At 47.4% G+C, this 12,607-nt stretch overlaps 1 protein-coding gene and 2 non-coding genes across 6 annotated transcripts in view; 1 reads left to right on the forward strand and 2 right to left on the reverse strand.

Moving 5' to 3' along the window:
- The window catches only part of PIK3C2B (phosphatidylinositol-4-phosphate 3-kinase catalytic subunit type 2 beta), a 77,654-nt gene extending 72,685 nt beyond the window's left edge, over window positions 1-4,969 (reverse strand). For 2 of the 4 annotated variants that reach the window (XM_061381924.1, XM_061381921.1), the window contains exon 1: window positions 4,102-4,191. The gene's annotated coding sequence lies outside the window, so the exon portion shown is untranslated. Of the gene's footprint in view, window positions 1-4,101; window positions 4,192-4,786 lie in introns of those variants that run through there. The other 2 variants (XM_061381923.1, XM_061381922.1) reach the window with 2 other exon arrangements.
- A 5,556-nt stretch (window positions 4,970-10,525) lies between these two features.
- Window positions 10,526-10,598, forward strand: TRNAK-UUU (transfer RNA lysine (anticodon UUU)). Its single transcript has one exon. It is a non-coding gene; the product is annotated as a tRNA-Lys (tRNA).
- A 262-nt stretch (window positions 10,599-10,860) lies between these two features.
- Window positions 10,861-10,933, reverse strand: TRNAK-UUU (transfer RNA lysine (anticodon UUU)). The gene has a single exon. It is a non-coding gene; the product is annotated as a tRNA-Lys (tRNA).
- Between the last annotated feature and the right edge of the window lie 1,674 nt (window positions 10,934-12,607).

A 12,607-nucleotide genomic window follows, 5' to 3' on the forward strand; every position in this document is an offset into this window, starting at 1 on the left:
TTTCAAAATCGCTTGTCAGGGAACTATATCCATCTTTTCTCTTAATTTAAAAAAAGAAAAAAAATCTGTCTTCCTGAATTCTAAAGTGTAAGTCTGACATCCTAGTTATAATATTTTGGGGGGAAATACAGTTGCGTTCTCCCAGGTGCCCATAATATCCAATTTGCAAACAATCTCTCCATTTTGGGTCAGAATTAAATGAGTCCTCCAGTGCTCCTCGTACTTTAACTTCTTTTACCCTCTGGAAGACACTCGAGCGTGACAAGTCAGGGATGGGGCAGACACTCTGCTTTCAGAAACACGGGGCCCTCAGAGGTGTCTCAACGGTGGCTGGACACCATCAATCACTCCAGTCTGGGTTCTAGGTTTGGACCTGAGATGAGAAGAGCTCATATCTGTTTCTTCACCTGGCAAGGCAAACTGTACTATCTCCTCGGCTCTCTATCCCGTTCCCCTCACTGTGTCTTCTGGTCTGCTGTCAAGGGTACTAAGCAGACTAAGACAGAAAGAGAGAAAACCTTGGCAGGAGAGGATGCCTCCATGCAAGCTTATTCCTGGTGGGCCTGGGGAACCAGAGTGTGTGAGCAGCTCTCAGGACTGGCACCCACCCACAGTGGGGAGGATGCAGAAATAGAAGCTAACCTCTAAGACAGGATCCACGGGTCGAGATTTGGAATGAGGCATTAAACGTAGTGGAAAAAAACGCCAAGGAGAAAAGAAGCCACTGCCCAGGAAACTAGTCTCGCAGTGACTAGGGTTGGCTGAGGTTAGGAGAGAAAGGTCCAGGATGAAGGGTGTCGAACAATGTTTTCAAAAAGAAGAGTGGCAGGTGCAAAAGTTAAGGAGGAAGGAAAAAAGTTTCCAAAGAGGTAAATGATTTTTGGCCTCTTGTTGAAACACTATGGAGCCTCTGCTAGGTGAGACTTCCTACAGGAAGTTCTCAAGAAGAGGAAGGACGAACTGCTAAAGATCCCTTGTCACAGATTCTATATTCTGCCCCAGGACTATTGGGACTGCTCTCCTCTTCCTCCTCCATACCTTGTGGGCTTCTTCCCCAAAGCTCAAAATATGTTCTGTGTCATTAATCCCTTTAACACTATGGAGATTTGAGGACAGTGAATTCCATCACCGATATCCTGAGAGAAGAAAATTTCCCAGCAACGATAGGGTCAACTGATAGGTACATTCCAAAGTGCTAAAAGACAGGTCCTTTCATTGGTAGTAAAATGATCTGTGGAACAAGTTCCAGCATTGTTAAGAATCACCTGACCTTGGAAGAGTCATTTCTTTGTAGAGAAATGACTTCCAATTCTAAAACTATATGTGATCCTAGGAAATGCAAGAATTAAGGAGGTGCTATGCTGGACTAGGGCTGGGTGGAGGAAATTTGTCCCCCAGGATCTGTGTCCTTGAGAAGTGAGTTATCTAAGGTATGTCCCAGTCCGGTAGCATCTCACTGGCATTCAAATCAAGGAATCCAGTATGAATGAATTCTGCAACTCTGCTGCTCCTTTCCCAGGACCCAACATCTCCCTCAAAGGGGCACCCAACTTATGAGCACAGGGTCTGGAGAGGGAATGCCCGCTTCAAATCTCTCCTCTGTATTGACTAGCTAGCTGACATCAGTGTGAGCTACAATATTATTTGCCAGCTCAGTACTACCCTAACTATAGACAGCAGTCAGCCTTTGGGGGTGTATATATCCCCCTGATTCCCTAGAAATATCATTAAGTGGACTTTCCTTCTCTCCTAGTTCCCATTCTAGCAACCCTATTTAAAGAGAAATACCCAAAGAATAGTTTACCTGGGCATTGTCACATTACTTTCCCTTAGCCAGAAAAGAAAGTTTCCAGAACATTCTCTATTTCATATCCCTTTCCTCCCATCCCTCTACCCCATCCCCACCAGCTTTCCCTCCCTCATTAGTGAGACTAAACTCAGATGTATAACCTACTTTTGTATAGCACTCTGTACTTTTTAGAGTGCTTTTGCATACATGATTTTATTCAGTTCATGGTAAGCAGTGTTTTTCATCCTTAAAACAATCCTATGACCCAAAGGTATTTTCCCCCCTTTTATAGTTATGCAAACTGAGTCTTAGGCTCACAAGCTGTTCATACTCACACAGCTAGGAAGCCAGGCCTCCTGACACTGAACCCACCCACTGCTTCTCTACTACTCCGCACTATTGCACCCAAGTTCACGTCCTGGGAGCACGAGGAGCCTGAAGTTTAAGGCCAGTTACAAACCCCCAAAGGGAACAGAGTTCCCTCATTTTTATTCCTGTTGGCCAGCAGGGCTGTCCAGGCTGAATGACCATACACATGAGATACTTCAAAATGTCAGGCCTAGGTGGGGTGGAGAAACCAGAGAGGAGACCTAAGGCTCACAAGAACGTGGGGTATCTGTTAGAGCATCGTTACATCCCGGCCAAGTACGCAGGTATTCCAGGTCACTGGACAATCCAAACAAGCACTCCAGGGAAAGGCCTGAGGACCCAGATAAACGGAGCCTCCCTCACCAATCTTTCCAGGAAGAGGGAAATGGACTAACTCCCTTCTGGCCAGGGCTGAGAGTTTGGTCAGAGTCAGACACACACACCCATGCACACTCAGCAGTAAGTTCAGAGCCATGGAAGTCAAACCCTGGGCTCACCCAAAGGCCAAAGGGGAAGCAGCCACACTTCAGTCCAGGGCTCCGGCTCCGAGCCACCACCTCCTCAGACGCTGGCTGCCAGGCAGGGCTATAAAATGTGCCTCGACTTAATTTTTCCATGGACACAACCCCAGAGGGGACCGCCAGGCTCTGGAGGAGCTGCAGTTCTGAAGCCTCGTAACTTCTGTGTTCTGGGATGCACAGCTGGAGTCCGGGAGGGATCAAGTTTGCCACCCCCTGGACCATTTCTCTTCCAGTATCTTCCTGAGGCCTTGTGTGGCAACAGAATAAGTTTTCATTCAGCGGCTGATACAGGGTTGGAATTCAGTGCAAATTACTTACATCTGCTTGGCCACAACCCATACAGTCAGGTAGTTTAGACAGAGAAGGAGGGGCATGTTGGCCCACTTCTGGAAGCCTGGGTAGTTGTGTGCTAAGGGATCTGGTGCCACGCTCGGACCAGCCACCCAGGGTACAAAATTCTCTAAAAGAACCGAGAAAAAAAAAAACATCAGGGCAGCAGAGACAATAGAGATTCCATCGCAGCCAGGCTGGAGGGGCTGGGAAGCCATAAAGACCCCACAAGGATGTGGAGACCAAGAGAATGGAGGTCGGCCTGAAGAGCGCGAGCAATGGCAGGGTCTTCACACGCGCCCCGCGGCCAACCAGGGTGTGTGCGCTAACCTCACACGTTAGTAACCTCTTCTCACAACCCGGGAGCCTGCCGAGCCCCTGGGCTTCCCACCCCACCCTACCCGAGATTGGCAGGCTCCCCGGGGCTTCCTGCTGCTGCGATTGCGCCCCAACATCAAAGCCACCGCTGTCGGGAGCTGAAAACCAGAGACAAATACAGGCCGGGGAGCTGCGCCTCCCCCCAGGGACCGGGAACTCCGGAATGAAGGCCCCTCTCCCTCTCCCAAGCTTTCCCCTTTTGCTGCAGTATCCTTATAAGGCAGAAGCCAATTTTCCTATCTGTCCGCCTAAAAAATGTATATCTATTATATATTCCCTAGGCTAGATGCTGACTTTTCACCTACCCTAAGAGAAAGCACCACCCCACCACTCTCACTCCAGGGCAGGTTTTGCCTTTTATTTTCTCATCTTCAACAAACCAAAACACCAAAACCATTGGCTGATTCAGGGCGCCTTGCCGCTGGGAGCCAGGAAGTGTGTTCAGAGGGAAAGGGGTGGGGAAGAGGGCGCCCGGGGTCCGAGACACTCGGAGACCCCAGGAGCGGGGAGGCGGCGGGGCCTCCCGCTCGGGCGCGGGGCCCGGAGCTCGGCGCCCACCGCCCCCGCGGCCCGCGCCCCGGGAACCCTCGGGTCCTTCCATTGTTGAACCTCGCAGCTGCCATGCTTCAGGGAGAGCCCCGGACCTCCGTCCGCCCTACTCGGCGGGTGATCCGCAGACGCGGCCCGGGTCGCCCGGCCGGGTGCGCGCCTTACCTGCGCCCGCTGCGGTTTCCTGCGGTCGTGCGCTCGGAGACCCGGGCTGCCGGCTCCCGGCGGCTCCGGCGGCGCACCGCCTCCTCGGGGCCGCTCCCTCCCGGGCAGCACGCGGCGGGCGCCGGGCCCGAGGCAGCGGGGAGGCAGAAGGGGCGCGAGGACCGGCTGGGGAGTCGGCTCAGGGGAGGGCGTGCGCGAGCCCGCGGGGTCCGGCGGGCCCGGGGGAGACAATAGCGGCAGCCGCGGGCGAGCGCGGGGAAGCCATCTCCCGGAGACCCCGCGCACTGCACGGCAGCGGAGGCTCGGCCGGACGCGGGCAGGGCGGGCAGCCGCAGGCCGCGGCCCCAGCCCGCAGCGCCCGAAGCGCGGAGGAGGGCGGGCCCCGAGCCCGGCCGCCTGCCCCTCCCGCTCGGCTCCCCGCCTCCCCGGCCTTTGCGCGCGGGGAGGGAAAATCAAGGCGTCGAGTCGTGCTTCGGAAACCCAGGGGCCGAGATCTCCACTCTCCACTCATGTGAGGGTGTTTGCAGATGGTCATTACCTTCCCTGCTGGGACCCCTTTGCTGTGTGCCGGACGAATGCCAGATCATTCTACTGGAAATGACAGAGTTTTGAGGTCCGGGTATCAGTGGATGGAATTTCCTCCCCCCCGCATCATTAACAGAGCGATGCCCGAGAGAGTCCCTACCTTGAGGTTGGAGGAGACGGCGTGGGGAAGCTGCCTCTGCCTTTTGCACTTTTCTGCTTCATCGGTTTTTCGGTTCGCCCTAGTGGGTCGTGTGACCCGAGCCCCGTTAAATAGCAGTCTGCAACCTGAAGGGGAAGGGTAGTGGTTGATCCTCCAGCCCAACCAGCGCAAGGGAAAATCTTTCATACATTACGTTCTATTTAAAATTTTGACTCAGTACCTTTGTTTGAGCAGTGGTCTCTAGAAGAATTTTCCGAAGGGCTCCACCCAAAGAAACCCATAGTTGGCCCGCCCCTCATTTGCGTTTGTTTTGCATAATAACGATGCTATGTTATCTCAAAGTGCGTTTTCCTCAAAACTTGAATCTTGCTCTCCACCAGGGTCCTCCTTGTTTCTTCCTTGCCAGACTACGCTCAGCACCTGGTTCTCAGAGTCCCTCCCCTGCCGTCCCCTTCAGGTATCTAGGGCTCAGTACTCCCAGCCTGAGGTCAGAGGCCCAGGACTCCCCTGCTAGCGTTCTCAGGGAAACATCTGCAAACCCGTGCCTTCTCTGGTCTCAAAGAAATGTTTGTTAAAATGCTACTCTTACAGTCTGTTTGGGGTTCACTGGAGTTCTGTGGATTTTTTTTAAGGGTGTCAGAAAGGCCTTTTAAAAAAGATAAGGGCGTTTTAAAATTTCCTAAATGGAAGAGACTTTAGAGCTCAAAGGAGGATAACTATTTTGGGGAAGGAAATTTGAATAGCCAGATGAAGTCCTATGTAGAGGGAGAAAGCAATGTAAAAAGTGAGATCATGATTTGGAGGTACCTCTTGGGATATTGTTTTGTTCTCATATAAGGTGAAATCTGGGCCAGTGCAAAGAACCATTAATTGCAGGCAACCTTGAGTGAGACAATGGGAGGAGAAGCTCATGAAAGGAGAAGGGACAAAGGCTTGTGTTTGTTTTCTACTCACTGCACTGTGGCCTTGGGTAGCCCACTTCACCCTCTGAGCATCAATAGTTCTATCAGCTTTGCTTCCCACTCAGGCCTGTTGTGAAGATCAAAGGAAAGAATGTAATGGACCATTTTGATGACCACAGCCTGTGTGTTCTGTACATATAACGTATGTATGACACTATTCCTAATGCTCAAGAGCCTCGGGGGATAAAAACATGCACTCATTCACTCATTCACTGCGTGATCACAGCACACATTTATGACCCCTTTCTGTGTGCTCTTAGTCATCAGGCTAAGCTCGGAAGCCTGAGAGAACACAGTAGTGTGGGGCCCTCAGTGGTCCAGGGTTGCTGGAGTGGAGAGTCTTAAGTGAAGAGCTAACAGGAAATAGGCCTGCCCGAGTTGCTGGGCTGAGGATCATATTAAATGCATTTAATGCATCTTGGTAGGGAGAAAATTCTGTATTATTAGAGAAACCAGGGCATGTCAAAAAATTTAGGTTTAGCCCTGTAGGCAACAGAGAACCCAGGGTGCAGACTGGGAGTGGTGTGATCAGTGATGCGGCCTATTACAGAAGGATTTGGAATACATACTGATGTCTTCCCTTTGCCCCTGCAGACCCACTCTGGGCCCTCTGGTTTCCTAGAAGCGGTGGGCCAGTGGGGAGCCTCCTCAGAAGAGCAGGAGGAGGGAGGTCAAGAGGTCTGGACATTTCTTCCTTGGGCTCCTTCTCTTTGGGGTCACTGTGGGCTGGCTGCCACGCTCAACAAAGCTTCCTCCAGGTGTTTCCCCTTCCCTCTCAGCTCCTTTCCCTCCCTCTCCCTTTCCCTCTTCTCTCTTCATTTAGAGAATTGCTCACTCCCTTCCTTCGACTTTCAGGCCAAGAAGTGGGAACTCCCTTTTCTGCTGGCCCGGGAGACTGCACACTGTTGCTTTTGGCTTTCTACACCCTGCTGGCCCTTTGTAAATTGTTCCTTCAAATTGGAGTGTGCCATTTGCACACTTAGGAGTACCGGCTGGGAACTCACGGGGAGGCCATGGCTGCATTCAGGGTGCAAGAGCAGAGAATCTCGAAGCAGGGACAGAAGCGTGGGATGGGAGGGAAGGACAGATACAAGAGAGTCAGGCAGTCAAGTCAGTAATACTTGGTACTGTACTGAATATAGGGATCATCAATGAGGGGGAAGAGTGTAGAATTACTCCCCACCTGATGCCTTAGGAACTGGGGGCAGGTGGTGCCATTTACTAAGTGAGGGACTGTAGTAAGACAGGGCCCGGGTATTGGAGGTACAATCATGACTCTGATTTTGAACATTAAATTAAATTTGGACTTGCAGTGTCTCTGGAATGCTCAGGTGGAGATGTCTAGTAGACTTTAGATTTATGAAACTAAATTGAAAGTAGAGGCATGGACACATGGTTTCAATTTTGGACTCTTCCATTCACAGATGATAAACAAAGTTACATATACGACATCACCCAAGTGGGCAAATAGAGGCAAGAAGAGGCCTGAAAGGAAGAACTGAGACGCCAGAGTGTCAGAAAGGAGGAGGAGAGAAAGTGTCAGGAAAGAGGGATGTGAACACAAGGGCGGCTGAGGCATCCAGGGGCTCGGGGCTGGAAATGCCTTTTGGATTGACAAGAAGTCAGTGGATTCTGAATGCTAGAGGGGTTCTTGAGTTGTTAGCCTTTCTATCATAGAGAGGAGTGTGGTGGGAGAGAGCTTGAAGAGCCTACCAGAAACCCAGGCTGCTCTCAGTTTGGAGTTATTGGGCCAAAAACACAAAAGGAAACTTTTCAAAACAATTCCTCTGTACCATGCATCTCTGCACCTTGTAATGATCTCAACTCAAAGATGATGATGGTGAAGCACTGGGTCTCTGAGTAGGTACATTCAGCATTGGTTTGGGGACCCATTTCTTCATCCACAACTTTCCTAGCTCTGATACAGAGTTGATGGAAAATTTCAATGACCAATGAGTCTGATGAGTAGAAGAGCAAAGAGCATGTGTTTAATAATTAGTGGGGAAATTTGAGAAGGGTTGCGGGGGGTGGGCGAGTTTGGGCCACAAATCTAGAATCTGTGAGTTTAGACTGCCCTCCAGTGGGAGAATTAAGTTCAACAGTCAATGTGAGTGAGAAGCTTGGTAGCACTCCCGGAAGATTTCATGCTTAAAAAGGAGAAAGCGCTACTGATGGTATTTTGTAACCCAATATAGAAAAAGCAGATTCAGTTCATGCTACTTCAGATGGGACTTTACAATGTTAACAAGCCAAACTTTCAATTTGATTTTCAAACTTTGCTGTTGCCTATATGATAAAATTATTCTCCTCTAGCCTGAAATAAATCCCGTCAGCTGTCTCCAATCCCACACTTTCCCTGTCTACCTCCCTTTATTACAGCCAGATTAATTTATTCACCAACCCCAAAACACAATTTTCATTTCTCATTTTCCTTCCAGACTTAACTGTTTTCCTTCCCACTGTGCCTGTCTCTTTGCTGTGGAAATAGTAGGTGCTCAATAAGCAATTCATGAGTTAGTCTATTTAAACAGCTGGTTTATTTTCCTGGAGCAAAGGCAATACGATGTAACAAATGAAGCCATTGACCAGGAAAAAAAAAAAAAAAACCACTTTATTTTTGCTTCTTTAGGGACACTGGAGCCTGGTAGGCTGCAGTCCATGGGGTCTCGAAGAGTCAGACACGACTGAGCAACTTCACTTTCACTTTTCACTTTCATGCATTGGAGAAGGAAATGGCAACCCACTCCAGTGTTCTTGCCTGGAGAATCCCAGGGACCGGGGAGCCTGGTGGGCTGCCGTCTCTGGGGTCGCACAGAGTCGGACACGACTGAAGCAACTTCACTTCACTTCACAGGGACACTGGACAGCTACTAGTTCCCTTCCTTAAAAAAAAAAAAAAAAGAAATTAGGTATAATACATTTTCACATCTCATTCAAACAGAGCAAACAGTTTTTCCTTATTTCACACATGAGTGCTCAAGAAATACCTGAATAGATAAATGTCTGTCTGGCTCACTACAGTTTCCTCTGCATACCTCTGACAGTTAACTTGTTGAAACTTAACTTTGATCCTGTTTTCCTTGCTGAAAACTGAAAGACCCCTTGCCCTCATTTTGTACACCCTTTCTGTCTGTCCATTCTCATCTCCTGCCTCTTCTTGTACTTGAATTCTTAATACTGCATTTATTACTTTGTTTAAATTAACTGCTTAAATGTCTCCCTTCTTTCCTAGACTGTGAACAGGATCCAGGTCCTATACATCTCTGACTTTCATCACAGAACCTAAGCCATAATATCAATAGATGATCAAAAAATGTTTCTACAATTACATTATTTCTTCCTGTTGCGTTTTGAGTCTTCCTTCTAATCTTATCCCCCGCAAAAAAAGTAACAAGAGTGGTAAAAATTTTTAATTTAGAAAGTGTCTTACAGGTCATCTCGGAGAAGGCAATGGCACCCCACTCCAGTACTCTTGCCTGGAGAATCCCATGGACGGAGGAGCCTGGTGGGCTACAAACCATGGGGTCGCTAAGAGTTGGACACGACTGAGCGACTTCACTTTCACTTTTCACTTGCATGCATTGGAGAAGGAAATGGCAACCCACTCTAGCGTTCTTGCCTGGAGAATCCCGGGGAAGGGGGAGCCTGGTGGGCTGCCCTCTCTGGGGTCGCACAGAGTCGGACACGACTGAGGCGACTTAGCAGCAGCCGCAGTACAGGTCATCTAACCAACTTCCCTCGTTTTATTGATGTGGAAACTCAGGCCTGTGTAGGATCACACAGTTTGTTGGCCTTTGTTTTTAAAGAATCAGGCAATTGTAGGAAGCAAACTCCTGCAACTGAGGCTGGGCAATTTAGTTCATTGTGTCAGAAGCCTCAGGTTCCCAGAAACAAAAATGCACTCCCTTATCAGTCTTGAAATTTCATAATCCTGTTTTCCTTACCCTATGCGTCACAGTTGATGAAGTTGATTTTAGGAAAAGCCAGGCTGATCTGGAGATTTTTATTCTTAATAATTTATGTTGCTTTCACTGGTACACACTAATACTGCTTTAGAAGGACTCACCTTGGGAGTCTGATTTGAAAATTGCAAATTGTCTGGAAGAGGGAGAAAGGGAAAAATTCAATCAAAATCTAAATTAAAGGTCTAAACTCCCTTTCTCTCAATCTATATTCGGATCCACCTTTCCACAGTCACTTATCTTTTCCTGTATTAGCTCCTCTATTTATGAGTCAAATGTATCTTTCCTTCTTTTGTGCTAAGGAATGCCTGTTTAACAGCTATATCATCAAGTGAATGGAAATACATTGTTCTTTAAAAATATGGGGAAAATACTGTAACCTGGGTCGGTAGATATAACTGACATTCAGAGGTCCTATTGTTCATTAAAGATATGGGGGAAATCCCTGAAACCTGGTTCCGCAGAGTATAACCGACATTCAGAGGCCCTATCAGAGAAGCAGTATACTGAAGACAGAAGTGTAGTAAAAAGAGGTTGCAGCTTTCTGAATTTTTAATGTTCGTCTCCGTTTCCCATTTTTCTGTAATTTACTACCACGTAATTTTAGAGAGCTTAGTGAATATTAGAAATTCATCAGACATTAAATATGAAGGAACTTGAAGAAAACACGTATTAAGTGAATGGAGAAAAACACAGAAAAATGAATGTTTGTGTTTCCTTATCTTACTGGAAAAAATAATACGAACTAAAATTTAGATTTGAGGGCCAATTAGAATATTATCAAGTAAACAGAAGAGAAAAGGGTTTTCGAGAGAGCCCGGATAGCTCAGTCGGTAGAGCATCAGACTTTTAATCTGAGGGTCCAGGGTTCAAGTCCCTGTTCGGGCGCCTTCTGATTTTTCGAAAATTCCAAGGTTTGTTTAGTTGCTAAGTCTACTTCTACCTTAAGTCGTATCAACTTTATTTTTCATTGATTTCGGAGTATGATAGATAAACGTACAGTCAGGGAAGAAAGAAAAGCGGCTACGCAAAATGACTCAATTTCTTGGTGAGTGCGGAGGTTTTGCGCGGTTTTCGGGAGGAATTTTTTTTCCTTCAGATTTCTAAGAACTGGGGAAGAAAACAAAACTGAAGGTGAAAAAACACAAAGCGCCCGAACAGGGACTTGAACCCTGGACCCTCAGATTAAAAGTCTGATGCTCTACCGACTGAGCTATCCGGGCTCTCACGAACGCACGTTGCTCCTGCGGCATCTTACTTAAGGACGACGAGCGCCGCGGACCCGCCTCCTCCGCCGGCATTTTGTGAAACTGTGGTAAACCCGGTCAAGCACTGGGTTCGTGCGCCAGGGAAAACAGAACGCGCCTCGTGGACCTTTCGCCAGCATTACCGGTTAACTCAGGATTGCGAGATTCTTCTGTGCCCAATAACCATTATTGGGTAATAATAATAATAATTAGGTAATCTCTCTGACAAGTCTAAGATGAACAGAACGGTGACGTAGGCCACTTTTGAAGATCTGTACTGACAAGATTTATTACACTCTTGATAAAAGGGTGGGTATCTAAAACGTTCCCGACCAAACACACACACACACACACACACACAAACCTCTCTAAGAGAGAATACAGATATGCTGTTCTGAAGCTGTTGAACTGAACTGTGTAGTGTGGAGCGGGAGAAAGGACCCCGCAGAGGGATGGTGGGATTGTCCTGCAGGTCCCATCATGGGGTCCGAGTCATAGTTTTACGTGACACAAACCCCAATGACCTTCCAGTCAGAAATCCCAGGAAACCAGAGTGGAAAGCTGAACATGCCAGCGGTGAGACATTTTCTCGATCTTGGCATCGGAGGCTCTTCTTTTCCACAGCCGCCAGTACTCTGAGCGCTGCCCTCTGCCACAGGGCTGACGTGGAGAATTAACCCTCCGTGGGGCTTAGAGCGGGACATCGAAGGGTTTTTCTTAGCTGACGTTGCTTTCCCTTAATTCCAACTGCTTTAAGTGATTGCCCTGGTCCAGCAATTCCACTCTGAGGAATTTGTCCTAAAGAAATAATCAGCGATGTGCAAAAAGACTTGATTACAAGAGAGAAAAGAACATCAAGGCATTTTAACTGGAAAAAAAAAAACTGTAAATGACATAAATGGCTATATAAATTATGGTATAGCCTATTAAGAATGAGCGACTTCACTTTTGTTTTTCACTTTCATGCACTGGAGAAGGAAATGGCAACCCACTCCAGTGTTCTTGCCTGGAGAATCCCAGGGATAGGGGAGCCTGGTGGGCTACCGTCTATGGGGTCGCACAGAGTCGGACACGACTGAAGTAACTTAGCAGCAGCAGCAGCTATTAAGAATGATATGTAGCCATTAATAATCATGTAAAAGAACACAATTTGGGAATAATTGTAAGATAGTGTTAGGCTATATTTCAAATATAAAAATTAAGCAACAAAGATATATTGTACAGCACAGAAAATTACAGCCATTACTTTGTAATAACTTTCAATAGCAGTATCTCTAAAAATACTGAATCACAATGCTGTTCATCTGAAACTAATATAATATTGTATATCAACTATACTTCAACTTGAAACTTTCTAAACGATGCATGTAAGTACCTTCAAAAATTGAAAGGATCTGTAAAGACTGGGTACTGAAGTTAGGTGCCCCTTTTTGAAACCTTACTACCCTGTGTGATCTAGAGTAAACTATTCCTCTGTCTCAGGACAATAAAATGATTGCAAGAATTAAATAAGATTGTTTATGTAAATTGCTTAGAATAGTGTCTGACATATAATAAGCATTCACAAAGTTAGATAAAAATATAACAAGATCAGACTCCATGATTCTGTTCTTTGGTTCTCTGACACTATCCAACCTTCAACAAGTGCTT

This window comes from Bos javanicus, chromosome 16, assembly GCF_032452875.1.
Source record: "Bos javanicus breed banteng chromosome 16, ARS-OSU_banteng_1.0, whole genome shotgun sequence".
NCBI lineage: Eukaryota > Metazoa > Chordata > Mammalia > Artiodactyla > Bovidae > Bos > Bos javanicus.